General features: G+C 50.6%; 1 protein-coding gene and 1 pseudogene across 2 annotated transcripts in view; one reads left to right on the top strand and one right to left on the bottom strand.

The window, feature by feature from the left end:
• WDR54 (WD repeat domain 54) overlaps window positions 1-14,133 on the top strand; it is a 285,494-nt gene that overhangs the window by 106,145 nt on the left and 165,216 nt on the right. The gene's annotated exons all lie outside the window — the stretch shown is intronic.
• Window positions 2,122-2,600, bottom strand: LOC310742467 (small ribosomal subunit protein uS12-like; annotated as a pseudogene). The gene has a single exon. The product of its transcript is annotated as a small ribosomal subunit protein uS12-like (transcript).

Here is a 14,133-nt window from a genome sequence, read left to right on the forward strand (position 1 = left end):
CCCCGGCGCATCATTAAAGGCCCCGGCGCATCTTTGTCGGCCGGGCGGGTCCTTTGTCTGCCTTCCCTTCCTTTAATGCTCTTCCACTGTTAGTCCCCCCCTGCTTATTAAATCAAGAGTTGCAGCTGTGGGACCAGAGGGGCTGGTCGCTGCCCCATTGTGGCTCGGGGGCAGAATAATAATAATAATAATAATAATAATAATAATAATAATAATAATTTATTTATACCCCACCCATCCAGCTGGGCCTCCCCAGCCACTCTGGGCAGCTCACAACCGAGTGTTAAAAACAATACAGCATTAAATATCAAAAACTTCCCTGAACAGTGCAGCCTTCAGATGTCTTTTAAAGATAAGATAGCTGCTTATTTCCTTCACATCTGAAGGGAGGGCATTCCACAGGGCGGGTGTCACCACCGAGAAGGCCCTCTGCCTGGTTCCCTGTAACTTGGCTTCTCGCAGGGAGGGAACTGCCAGAAGGCCCTCGGAGCTGGACCTCAGTGTCTGGGCAGAACGATGGGGGTGGAGACGCTCCTTCAGGTATACTGGACCGAGGCCGTTTAGGGCTTTCCAGGTCAGCACCAACACTTTGAATTGTGCTCGGAAATGTATTGGGAGCCAATGTAGGTCTTTCAAGACTGGTGTTATGTGGTCTCGGCAACTGCTCCCAGTCACCAGTCCAGCTGCCGCATTCTGGATTAGTTGCAGTTTCCGGGTCACCTTCAAAGGGAACCCCACGTACCTTTGTAGAAATGTAGAGGGTTCCAGGTCCAGTCCCTGCTGGCGTCCGCAGAGAGGATGAATCCTTCCAACTGGGGAACTCAGACAGGTGAATCTGTGACCTTCTGAACATGTGTGAAGGATGTGCTCAGCAGCCCCGAGCTCTGGGCCTCCCCTGCACACACTCAGGGGGTTAGAATCATGGACGCATAGAATGGTAAGGGACCCCAAGAGGCATCTAGTCCAGCCCTCTGTGATGCAGGAATCTCAGTTATAGCATCCCAACCTCTGCTCAAAAGCCTCCAGTGGAGAGTCCACCTGCTCCTGAGCTCTTGCCCTCAGAAAGTTCTTCCTGGTGTTTAGCTGGACTCTCCTTCCTTGTGACTTGAAGCCATTGGGGCCAGCAGAAAACAAACTTGCTCTGTCTTCCATGGGACAGCCCTTGAGATGTTTGAAGATAACAACAACAACACAACAAATTTATTTATACCCTGCCCTCCCCGGCCAGAGCCGGGCTCAGGGTGGCTAACACCAGTAAAATTACAATAAAAACATAATGGGGGGAAAGGGGGGGAACCAATTTAAAATACAGGTTAAAATGCAATTTAAGATGCAGCCTCATTTTAAAGTAGCAGATAGATCAAGACCATAAGGGCAGGGAAACATAAGGGTCAGACTGAGTCCAAACCAAAGGCCAGGCGGAACAGCTCTGTCTTGCAGGCCCTGCGGAAAGATGTCAAGTCCCGCAGGGCCCTGGTCTCTTGGGACACAGCGTTCCACCAGATCGGGGCCACGACAGAAAAAGCCCTGGCTCTGGTTGAGGCCAGCCTAACCACCTTGCGACCTGGGACCTCCAAAATGTTGTCATTTGTGGACCTTAAGGTCCTCCGTGGGACATACCAGGAGAGGCGGTCCCATAGGTACGTGGGTCCTAGGCCGCATAGAGATGGCTCTTGTTTTCTATCTCCTCTCAGTCTCCTTTTTCCCGGGCCAAATGTACCCAACTCCTTCAACTGTTCCTCATCAGGCTTGGTCTCCAGACCCTTGATCATCTAAGCCACCCTCTTCTGCACACCTTCCAGCTTGTCCATATCCTTAACCTGGGGTGCCCAGAAATGGACACATCACTCCAGATGTGGTCTGACCAAGGCAGAAGAGCGTGGGACTCTTGACTTCCCTTCATCTGGACACTAGACTTCAGTTGGTGCAGCCTAGAAGAGCATGAGCTTTTTTGCTGCTGCATCACACTGTGGACTCATGTTCAGCTCGTGGGCCACCTTATATCCTTTTCTGTGGTGGCTCCAGCTGTGCTACATTGCCACTCTGCACAAACTGGTATTTGGGGATATAGCGCCTTCTTTTTTTATTATTGTCAAATGAGAAGTTTTATTATAGCTGGATGCAGCATCACAGATATTATGATCTTGGTCTCTCTTTCTTGCCTTTGTACAATGCTAACATTTGCTACTTTGACGACTTGAAACAAACTCCTGGAATGTCAACATGCCCTTTCCGACCAAACCCAGCAACCAGGACTTCATCGTTCTCCAGTTCAGACAACCATCATTAGGAAGAAAGGCTGTTGTTTTCTTTCCATTCTTGATGAGCTGAACTCGGACACACTTCCTGATGGCAGAATTTGGCTGCTTAGCTTCAACACCAACTTTTCCCAAGACAATTCCTTTGGCATGGGAAGCTCCCCCAAAAGGGCTGGCTTTCAAAGCAGTGCCCAGATGTGCCTTCTTGTACTGTTTGTCATGCCATTTCTGGTCTCGGCGATGACTGCGCAGCTTCCTGGCTGTCCGAAGCCCACGGCCCTTGCCCATCTTCCTCCTGCTTCAGCTGCTGCTGGTTCGCCCGAAGCGGAAATAGCGCCTTCTGACAGAGGAGGTAGAAAGTTAGACTGCTTGTTCTCCCTGTTCAGGCTTGGCAGAGGCTGCGTTTCTGAGTCCCCTAGCCCTTTAGATGGGAGGGGGTGTTGTTTGGGGTTTGTTCTTGTTTTTATCATGCATTTGGTGTGTGTTTTATACCGTATTTTTATGTTGTGAACCGCCCTGAGATCGGCAGATGAGGGGCGGTATAGTAATAATAATAATAATAATAATAATAATAATAGATATCTGTTTTGAGGGGAGAGGCGATCACACATGGCAGGAACAAGAACTCTCTTTGCTTTCATTCCCCGCCAGCGAAAGGAAAGCTGCACGCTATAAAAAACTCATGCGGGGAATTGTTCCATTCCCAACATTTTTTAATAGCAACCAAAGGGACCTTTAAAAGCCCCTCCCCGAGAGATGGAGGGGGGGTTCTCTAAGCAGCAAGCCATGATGCTCCCGCCTGACCCAGCAGAAAGACCCCCTCATGGTCAGGACCCTCCTCCACCCCAAAAGTCGCAGGCTGCCTCTTCGGCTCATGCGCACAGCGCCTGGATCTCGCAAAGCATTTTATGGGGGCCTCTGTGGCGTGCTGCGCTTCAAATCGTCAGAGCAGATGGCCCTTATTTCCATTACACAGACGGTGACCTGCCCAAGGCTCTTGCTGCAAGTCCTTGAGAGCCAGTCCTTGAGAGCACACTGGCTTGAGAGCCAGTGTGCTCTCTCCCTTGTGTTCTGAGTTCGAGTGTCTTCAAAGCCCATGACACCTTTGGTAAAGGTTGTTCTCCAACTGGAGCGCTCGCAGGCCACTGTTTCCCAGTTATCACTACTTATACTGCATTTTTAAATATTTGCTTTCAGAGCGTCTTTAAACCTCTTTTGTTGTCCACCGGTATTCCGCTTTCCATTCTTAAGTTGGGAACAGGGTAGTTGCTTTGGAAAACAGTAATCAAGTATCTAAACAACAAAGCTGATGTTGAAGAATCATTGCTTCAACACTGGTTAGAGAGCCAGTGTGGTGTAGTGGTTAAGAGCGGTGGACTCGTAATCTGGGGAACCCGGTTCGCGTCTCCGCTCCTCCACCTGCAGCTGCTGGGTGACCTTGGACCAGTCACACTTCTCTGAAGTCTCTCAGCCCCACTCACCTCACAGAGTGCTTGTTGTGGGGGAGGAAGGGAAAGGAGAATGTTAGCCGCTTTGAGACTCCTTTGGGTAGTGATAAAGAGGGATATCAAATCCAAATTCTTCTTCTTCTTCTTCTTCTTCTTGGCAGAGGCAGAGCTTGAAGGTGTCTCTGGGTGTGGGCGCACAGAATCGTAGAAACAATTGTGCTGATCTGGATTTCGGCATCAATGTTGGCCCTTGTGGAAAGACAACTGCCTAGGTAGGAGAAGTGATTGACACTTTCCAAAGTTACACCATTGAGTTGGCTTTGTGGTGCTGCAGAGGACTTGTTTTGTGCTTGTTGGTTTTTTGGATGTTGAGCGATAGGCCAAGTTTTTTGTAAGCTTCTTCGAAGATATTTAGGATGGTTTGGAGGTCGTCCTCTGAGCGTGCGCACACCACGTTGTCCTAGACCGGCGTGTCCTTTGAGCAGCCTTTGCTGATGCTCTGAAATGGCCGTCATCAACCTGGCCCCCTCCCTGGATGGGGCTGATGGCAACTGCAGTCCAACAACATCTGCAGGGCGACAAGTTGGCGAAGGCTGCTCTCAAGGCACAGCTCAGAGCATCTTCCTTGCAAGGCGAAGGTCGCTGGTTCAATCCCCGCTGGGGTCTCCTGGTGGCAGAGAAGCCTGCCTGAAATCCCAGAGACCCATTTCTGCCAGTCAGACGGGCAGTCCTGAACTCGATGCCCCCAAGATGCTTGAGGTCTTGGGCATTTCCTGCTGCCGCTGCCCTGCCCTGGGAGGCTGTCTGAGCCCCATGGCATGTTGTACCCCTTGGTGGAACTGGCACGATTTGAGATTACACCCTGGAGCCTGTAGGGAGCTGCTAATCCCCTCTATTAAACCGAGAGGAAGTGTCCGAGCGGAGCAGAACAAGGCCCTGGCGAAATAATCCCCCCGCCCTCATCAAAGGGGAGAGGGGAGGCAGCGCAATTGGATTACGCGAGCGGCGGGGAGCCCGACGCAGGGAGGAGATCTTTGGGCATCCCGGCTGAAGCGGCCCCTTTGTTCCCACTGCCCTCTGAGCCAGGATTAGCTCTGGACTCAAAGAGCCCAAACAGCGCACATGTCTTCAGGTGTTGTAGCCGGACCAATGGCACTCTGGGAACGAGGCTTTGGGGGTGGCGGGAGATTGACTGCGCTCAGCCGGGGGGGGGGGAGAGAAGCCACTTCGGACGTCTTAATAAAACTCAGCTGGAGACAGAAGGGGCAGGCCAGGCCCAGAGAGGAGCAGGAGGAAAGCAGGAACCGCCTGGGCCTCGCAGGGGGAACCACAGGCCAGCACCGCTCTGGATCCCTGGCGCTTTGGGTCTCTGGACTTTGGGTCTCTGGACACCGGGCTTTGCAAGGAAGCAAAGGCAGGCAGGCTGGCATTCACACATAGAATTGCAGAATTGTCAAGTTGGAAGGGATTCCCAAAGGTCATCTTGCCCAACCCCTTGCGGAACAAGCTTGCTGCGTCGTCCACGAGACGGCCCTCCAGACATTCGAAGAGGGCTGGCACATCTCCTCTCAGTCTCCTCTTTCCCAGGCTAAACATGCCCAGCTCCTGCACTGATTTGAATGCAACTTCAAAGTTGATTTGAGGAAGTGGTTCAGCCCTGAGCCTGCCTGCTTCTGAACTGGCAGGCCTGTTTGCCATCGATAGCTCTGCTTAGCCTCCACAGCCGTGCTTCTGAGTACCAATTGCCGGCAAAATTCTTGCAAACCGTCTCTTAACAATATCCGAGGAAACCCTTCCTGATTCCCAAAATGGTTTTAGACAGTGGACATAATTTTCACTGCTCACCTTCAAGAAAAATGCAGAGAGCAAAACTAGCCCCTGTATATGGTGTTTATTGACCTGACTAAGGCTTTTGACACTGTAAATCGTAATGCCCTGTGGACTGTCCTTCTGAAAATTGGCTGCCCAATTTGTGAACATCATTCAGCTCCTCCATGATAACATGACAGCAACAATCGCAGATAACAATGGCTCTCAAAGTGAACCATTCACAGTGGGATCAGGTGTTAAACAGGATTGTGTTATGCTGATGACAACGTAGTGTGTGCACTCTCAGAGGAAGACCTCCAAACCATCCTAAATATCTTTGCAGAAGCTTGCGAAAAGCTTGGCCTATCACTCAACATCCAAAAAACCAAAGTGCTGCACCAACAAGTACAAAATAACCCTCTGCAGTGCCACAAATCCAACTCAATGTTGTAACATTGGAAAATGTTGATCACTTCAACTACCTTGGCAGTTATCTTTCCACAAGGGCCAACATTGATGCCGAAATCCAGCATCGCCTGAACTCTGCGAGTGTGGCTTTCTCCCAATTGAAGTGCAGAGTGTTTGAGGACAGGGACATTTGGACATTTGAAGGGAAACCAAAATGTTTGTTTACAAAGCTATTGTGCTACCAACCTTACTGTCTGCTTGTGAAACATGGACCACTTATATACCCCATCTCCAACTCCTTGAAAGATTCCATCAACAGTGTCTCTGAAAAATTTTACACATCACTTGGGAAGACAGGCGAACTAATACCAGTGTACTGGAAGAAGCAAAGATCTCCATTGTCGAAGCAATGATTCTTCAACATCCACTTCACGCTCGAACTCAGGACGCAAGGGAGAAACGTGCTAAGAGGAAGGCACACTAGGCAAACCCTCACAGGGATCAACTCCCACCCGGGAACCAATGTCCCACTGTGGAAGGACGTGTGGATCCAGAATTGGCCTCCACAGTCACTTACAGACTCACTGTTAAAACCGTGTTTATGGAAGACCATCTTACTCGTCTACGAGGGGTGGCCAAAGAAGAAGAAGAGGAAACAAAAGCAGAAATTAAAAGTCAATATGAATGTCTAGTGCGATAGATCTGCCATCTCCCACCTTCAGCCACAAATCCATAGTCAAGCCATGGACTGCCTGGGTGAAACTCACACAGACCCCTGTCCTAGCCAGTCCTTGGGGTCACAACATCTCGCAGCAAGTAATTTGTGATTCAAAAACTTTGTGTGTGTGTGTGTGATCTGCCATTCAAAGGACTATGAACAGGAACCTCTAGCAAAAAGATATTTCGTTGCTCATTGGTGAGGTTTCTCCTTTGAGACGCTGGCTTTCTGAGACACAGGCAGCTCTCTCTGGAAAGAGGTGCTGGGCCTCAACCCATCTAGCAGCCAGATGTTTCTAGCAGATAGGATGGAGCCCCTCTGCTCTGCCTTAAGGAGGGGGGGTGGAATGCAGTCCATCAATCAATCAAAACTAAACCCATCTGGCTCTGGTCAGGGCCATTTACGCCACCTTCAGATATAAGAAAGGCAGGGTAGAAAATGCACCCAATAGATGTATCAATGTGCACCTCTGGTTTTCCCTGCCCCCTCCGTGGTCCTGGGTGTGTTAGCAAAAGCTCCGGGGGAGGGTCAAGCACTCAGCACAGGCCCAGAGGCACTGTTGCCCTGTTGACACTTTCCGCTTGCACGTTCCAGGGCTGCACTTTTAACACTGGTGGGAGGCTCCCTCTCGGGTCCCCCTCTCTCCCAGAGCCAGGCTGTTCTCGAACCCAAACCTCCTCCCCGTCCTCTCTGCACCCCCACGAGGAAATCCTGGTGGGACTCAGGTGGCTGCTCCTTTTCTGTAGCCTTCGAAAAATGTACTGCCTTCTGCTAATGATCTGGGAAAAGTCACACCTCAGCCCCAGAGCCAGGAGAGGGAGGGAGGGGGTGTTGGTGTGTGTTTGGGGGGGGGAGTGGGGAGAACCTCCCTCTGCTGCTCCAGAGTAGTCTCCATTTTATAGGGGAGGGAATATGGGGCTTGAGGGACCAGCCTCCCCAACATCTGGAAGGCCAGGCTGGGTGTCGAGGAGGGGGGAAGGACAGCCCCACTGAGCCCCACAGCGTCCCCTTGGCTTGGGTTTCACTAGGTCCCAGGGATGAGGGGAGCAGGGAGGGAGAGAATGCAGGTGGCAAGGCAAATCATGGAAGGGGTTCCAAGGGTCATCTAGTCCAACCCCCTGCAGTGCAGGAAACCCAAAGCTGAGAGAGCTGCCACGCTGCACAAGTCTTGTTTCAGTGGCTGGGGGTCCCTTCTGCTGTTTTTGCTCCTGACCAGGAGGGATTGCTGCCAAGGATGGGGCTAGGTTTCAGGGGAGGTGCTGGGTTTCCAAAGGAGACTGTCAGTGATTGTCTCACAAAGTTCCACAAGGGTGGGAACCATGGGATAATAATAATAATAATAATAATAATAATAATAATAATAATAATAATAATAATAATTTATACCCCTCCCATCTGGCTGAGTTTCCCCAGCCACTCTGGGCGGCTTCCAATCAAGTATTAAAAACAATACAGCATTAAATATTTAAAAGCTTCCTCAAACAGGGCTGCCTTCAGATGTCTTCTAAAAGTCTGGTAGTTGTTGTTCTCTTTGACATCTGGTGGGAGGGCGTTCCACAGGGCAGGTGTCACCACTGAGAAGGCCCTCTGTCTGGTTCCCTGTAACTTGGCTTCTCGCAGGGAGGGAACCACCAGAAGGCCCTCGGAGCTGGACCTCAGTGTCCGGGCAGAACGATGGGGGTGGAGACGCTCCTTCAGCTCTACTGGACCGAGGCCATTTGGGGCTTTGAAGGTCATCACCAACACTTTGAATTGTGCCCAGAAATGTACTGGGAGCCAATGTAGGTCTTTCAAGACCAGTGTTATGTAGTCTCAGCAGCCTTTCCCAGTCCCCAGTCCAGCTGCCGCATTCTGGATTAGTTGTAGTTTCCGGGTCACCTTCAAAGGTAGCCCCACGTAGAGCGCATTGCAGTAGTCCAAGCGGGAGATAACCAGAGCATGCACCACTCTGGCCACACAGTCCGCAGGCAGGGAGGGTCTCATCCTGCGTACCAGATGGAGCTGGTAGACAGCTGCACTGGACACAGAATTGACCTGTGCCTCCATGGACAGCTGTGAGTCCAGAATGACTCCCAGGCTGCGCACCTGGTCCTTCTGGGGCACAGTTACCCCATTCAGGACCAGGGAGTCCCCCACACCCGCCCACCTCCTGTCCCCCAGAAACAGTACTTCTGTCTTGTCAGGATTCAACCTCAATCTGTTGGCCGCCATCCATCCTCCAACCGTCTCCAGACACTCACACAGGACCTTCACTGCCTTCACTGGTTCCAAATTGAAAGAGAGGTAGAGCTGGGTGTCAGCCCCCCGGAGTTTCCCAGGTCCCCCAGCACCGAGGGGCAGCAACTCCTCCCTGCCTCCGCAACAGAGAACGAGGCAATGACGGCTAAGTGGTTTTTAGTTCGTTCGTACGTTTATTGTTCTAGGTTGGTGAGGATCATCTGACCACAACAAGAAACCAAATCTCCAGTGTCATTGGCTCAGCCAGCCCTGTGGAACTCCCTGCCACTAGAGATTCAGCAGGCTCCTTCTGTTTCAACCTGAACTTTTCCTGTGCCGTCAAGCTCACACAGGCCCTTAAGAAAACATATTTGCATAATAGTAAGGTTCTAGCCAAAGTTCGTGATAAACTTGTAGCAATAGCATTTGCACCGTCCAAATGCTGCCTTCAGCAGGAGGTAGGATCCAGATCTGAGTCGTAATGGGTCCAGATCCAGAGCGTGCACACACATACCCCGGTGCCACCCAGGGCTTCCTCTCACCATTGCGGGTTTGCTGTCCACTTTGCTTTTCCCTGCATGAAGCTGCACCCGCTGAATTTCCATCTCGCTTCAAATGCGTAAGTCACCCGACATCTTTAGGGGCACCAAGGCGACAAATGATGGTGCACAATTGAGATTACGCACATGGCAAGGGATGCTGCGCTGCGGGTCCCAGGTGCCAAGATGGGGGGGGCGCCGGGGGCTTCCCCATTTTCTGCTTCGTGCGTCCGATGGGCCATTTCTGGATAACACTAGGCAGCAATTTCAAAAGATGACCTTGAAGAATACCTCTCTCGCCCTGACCTGGCCACTGTGATCCACACGACGGTCACCTCCAGACTGGATTATTGTAACTCGCTCTACGTTGGGCTGCCCTTGAGACTGACCCAGAAACTCCAGCGGGTGCAGAATGCCGCGGCGAGGCTCCTTACGGGGTCCTCGCCGTGGGATCACATTCACCTAGTGCTATACCGGCTGCACTGGCTCCCGGTGGAGTACAGGATCAGGTTTAAGGTGCTGGTTTTAACCTTTAAAGCCCTATACGGCCTAGGACCCTCGTACCTACGGGACCGCCTCTCCTGGTATGTCCCATGTAGGACCTTATGGTCTTCAAATAAAAACATCCTGAAGGTCCCAGGCCACAGAGAGGTTAGGCTGGCCTCAACCAGAGCCAGGGCTTTTTCGGCCGTGGCTCCGATCTGGTGGAACGCTCTGTCCCAAGAGACTAGGGCCCTGTGGGACTTGACATCTTTCCGCAGGGCCTGCAAGACGGAGCTGTTCCATCAGGCCTTTGGCTAGGGCACAGTCTGACCCCCTCCTTCGACAATCCTCACAGAACTCTAGCCCAATGGTTGCCATGAATTTGATTCTGAACTGATTTTAAAATGAATTGATTTTAGAATGCTGTGTTACTTTTATTGCTTTTAGCCACTCTGAGCCCGGCTTCGGCTGGGGAGGACAGGTTATAAATAAATAAATTAATAATAATAATAATTATAAGGGATGCTTTGCCGGGCCGAGCCAATGGCCCATCGAGTCCTCCGTCCTGTTCTCACAGCAACCAAATGCCCCAAAGGATTTGATCCCCAAAGCAACTCTCCTCTCCTGCAGTACCCAGAAAGTCGCGTTCAGCAGCCTTGCTGCCTCGGACTGCGGAGGTAGAGCTTCATCCTGTCTAATACCCATCAATAGCCCCTTCCTCCACGAATTTGCCTAATAAACTCTCTGCGGTCCCCTTTGCCAGGAGGGTTTCGTGTCTTGCATCCAGGGGCCCATAAAAGTTCAAGGTGGTCCCCCACCAACGTAGGACCATCCCGGCCTCTCTTGCTGCCACTGCTTTGCCTTGTGGGGCGGAGGGAGGGAGTGCCCACCCCATAGGAGCTTTGGGGTCCCTGCAAAGAGGTCCTTGTAAAGGGGAGATGAAAGGCTGGACTTGTAAAAGAGCCTTGTCATTAAGAGGCCTGAAGGAGCAGCCCTCCCCACCCCATTCTTGATAAATCCAGGGGGGTCTGGATTGCCTTGCCTGCCCTAGCGGTGCCGTTAAGGGCCCCTTTTCAAAGGCGCCTTTGCAAATAAGGAAAGCCCCCCGCCTCCAGCAAAGTGGTTAAACATGTTCAAACACTTGTCTGGGGCAACAGCACCCCATGACTCATGCACTTCCAAAGAGGTTTTCCCCGTCCCATCCCTGCGGAAGGGAAGGGCAAACACAGATTTGTTTGTCCCGAGGTGGGGGGCGAGCCCCCCAGCTCCTCCCTCCGACCCCACACCTATCAAAGGAGCCAGGCAAGGGACCCTTCAGATGCGTGGGGTTGGACGGAAGCCGCGTCCATCAGGCTTGTTTGCAAAGGACACACACCAGGCGGGCAGAGGACCCCCTCCCTGCCTCTTGTTCTGGGGACCCCAAACATCTGGCCTCTGGCCTGGTGCTGGCAGGAGGGGTGTGTGGAACTGAGGAGGGATTTCGGCTTCTGGCAGCTTCCCCGCAACCCCAACACTGGGGTCTTGCCTTGAATCTCTTGCCCCCATGAGAAAAATGCACATCAATTTTTTTATTTTTAATTCATTTTTCATTTTCGTTCATTACATACATCTCAAATTCTTAACATTTGCTATATCTCAAATTCTTAACATTTGCCCTCCCTCCCCTCCAACTTGCGTTTCTGGTTTGTTTCTATTTTCACCCGCTTTGCTATCTCTCAACAGAAAAAGTTATTAAAACGTAACATCAAACCTTAAAAACATAAAAATAAAATTAAATACACCATCTTATTTCACTATCTTCCAAACATTTTCTGATGCTAATAATGTGAATGTTTATTTAAATCCTGCTATCTAATGCACATCCAAACACAGCACATATTTGAACTGTGGAACTCCCTCCCACAGGAGGCGACCAGGATGGCTTTCAAAGAGGATGGGGCAAATTCCTGGAGGAGGAGAGAGATGGCTCTTTTCTGCCCTCATGAACAGGGGCAGCAGTGCTCCTGAATCCCAGGCCAGCGCAGATGTCGCTGAGACAGTTTTTTGGCCAAGCGCATAAAGCTGAATTTGAGAGTTGAGAGTCAACTGTATTCTCAGCCAACATCTCCAGATGTGCGCATCCTGGGAGTGGGGCTCATCCCTCCTCCCAGCGCCTGGCCTTTGGTCCTGTTCCAGAAGCGCCTTAAGTGGCATTAAGCAGAGATGCTCTCAGCACTTCCAAGGGCGATGTCTCCCCATGCGGCACCAAGTGCGCTGCTTCTGGTAGGGCACCCGTTCAGCATCTTGTCCGTTACCTTCAAAGCCCTTCGTGGCTTAGGACCAGCTCACCTGAAGGACCACCTGCTGGACCCCTCATTGCCTTGAACCTCAAGATCTCCAGGGGAGAAAAGCCTCCTGTCCTCTGAGGGGAGGTGGGGGCTGCCAGGGAGAAGGGCCTTCGTGGTGCTGGCACCCCAGATAAATTTGCTCCTTCCTTCCTGATATTTACAATTCCCTCTTCATTAAAGTCAACCCCAGAGCATGTTACGATAGACGGCTTAATAATACATAATGAAATTAAGCAATCTGGAAAGACAAACCATAACAACAATAAATCCAGTGTACATCACAGCCCTCTGACTCCAAAAACCCAAATGTGTCCGTGTCTGTGTCCTTTAATATGTTCCTGAGCCTCTTTAGATACAATTCAAATCCTCCAAAAGGCTCTGTTGCGCTTTATTACTGAGGAAAGGTTTGGAGTTTTCCAGAACTCATCATCAGTCTGCTTGTAGCAAGAATCTGTGTGTGAAAGGAATTCTTAATTCTGGTGATGGTTTTATGCCGCTGTGGTGATTTTATGGCTTTAAACTTTTTTTTCTGTATTTATTTTCTTTCTTTCAGTTTTGTAAACTGCTCTGGGAATATAACTGAAGACAGTATAAAAATACTGCAAAGAAATAAATTTCCTTGTTTTGGTTTCAGAACGTTCCCTCTTTTTCCTAGCAAAAATAATATGTCACTCTTAAAACTTTTAAAAAACAAACTCACTCACACACCTCATTTTCTGCTTTTCTTCAAACTGTGATGTGCTTTGCCTGAAATTTCCTGGATAGTTCTCTCCTCTGTGTGAATGGGCTGGCAAATTTGCACACTTAATTGTGTCTTGCCAAGAGCATGACCTGGAAGCAGCTGAGAGCTGGTTCCTTTGCACGTCACTGAGTTGCCCCAAAGGGCGAGGAAGCCTCTCAGGTGCCCCACTGAGGCTGCCCAAAGGAGGAATCCTTGCAGAGATCAAGGGCCAGTGCCCATTTCTTGCCCAAGGCCCCCTCTGGAGAACAAACACCTTCTCCTTAGGCACAGCAGCCTCCTTATTGGGCTATTATTACCCAAAAGGGGGCAAATGAATGAATCCTTAAGCTATTAAGGTGTGAGTGGGGCTTAATCCTTTTGTCCCTTGTCTTGGGTGGGGAAGGTGTGTTGTGTGGTCAGAATCTAATGGGCAGCAATGAGGGTCATTAGCAAATGAATCCCATTGAGGACATGCCTGAACTTAGCCACTGTCTGGAAGGCATGTGGATTGGCTGTCTGGGCTGGATCTGCAGGATCTTCTGGGGCTCAAAGAACACAAGAGGCTGCCCTATAACTAGCCAGGCCATTATTCCTACACTAATAATAATAATAATGCAATGACAAACCTAGACAGCATCTTAAAAAGCAGACACATCACCTTGCCAACAAAGGTCTGTCTAGTTAAAGCTTTGGTTTTCCCAGTAATGAATTATGGAAGTGAGAGCTGGACCATAAAGAAGGCTGATCGCCAAAGAATGGATGCTTTTGAATTCTGGTGCTGGAGGAGACTCTTGAGAGTCCCATGGACTGCAAGGAGATCCAACCTCTCCATTCTGAAGGAAATCAGCCCTGAGTGCTCACTGGAAGGACAGATCGTGAAGCTGAGGCTGCAAGACTTTGGTCACCTCATGAGAAGAGAAGACTCCCTGGAAAAGACCCTGATGTTGGGACAGATGGAGGGCACAAGGAGAAGGGGACGATGGAGGACGAGATGGTGGGACAGTGTTCTCGAAGCTACCAGCGGGAGGCAGTGGAAGACAGGAGGGCCTGGCGGGCTCTGGTCCAGGGGGTCACGAAGAGTCGGACACGACTGAACAACTAAACAACAACAACAACAATTTATTTATACCCCATCCATCTAGCTGGGTTTTCCCAGCCACTCTGACAGGCAGCAGCGCTTCAGAGATTCAGGCAAAGGACGTTCC

This window comes from Podarcis filfolensis, assembly GCF_964270895.1.
Source record: "Podarcis filfolensis genome assembly, chromosome: 9".
Classification (NCBI taxonomy): Eukaryota; Metazoa; Chordata; class Lepidosauria; order Squamata; family Lacertidae; genus Podarcis; species Podarcis filfolensis.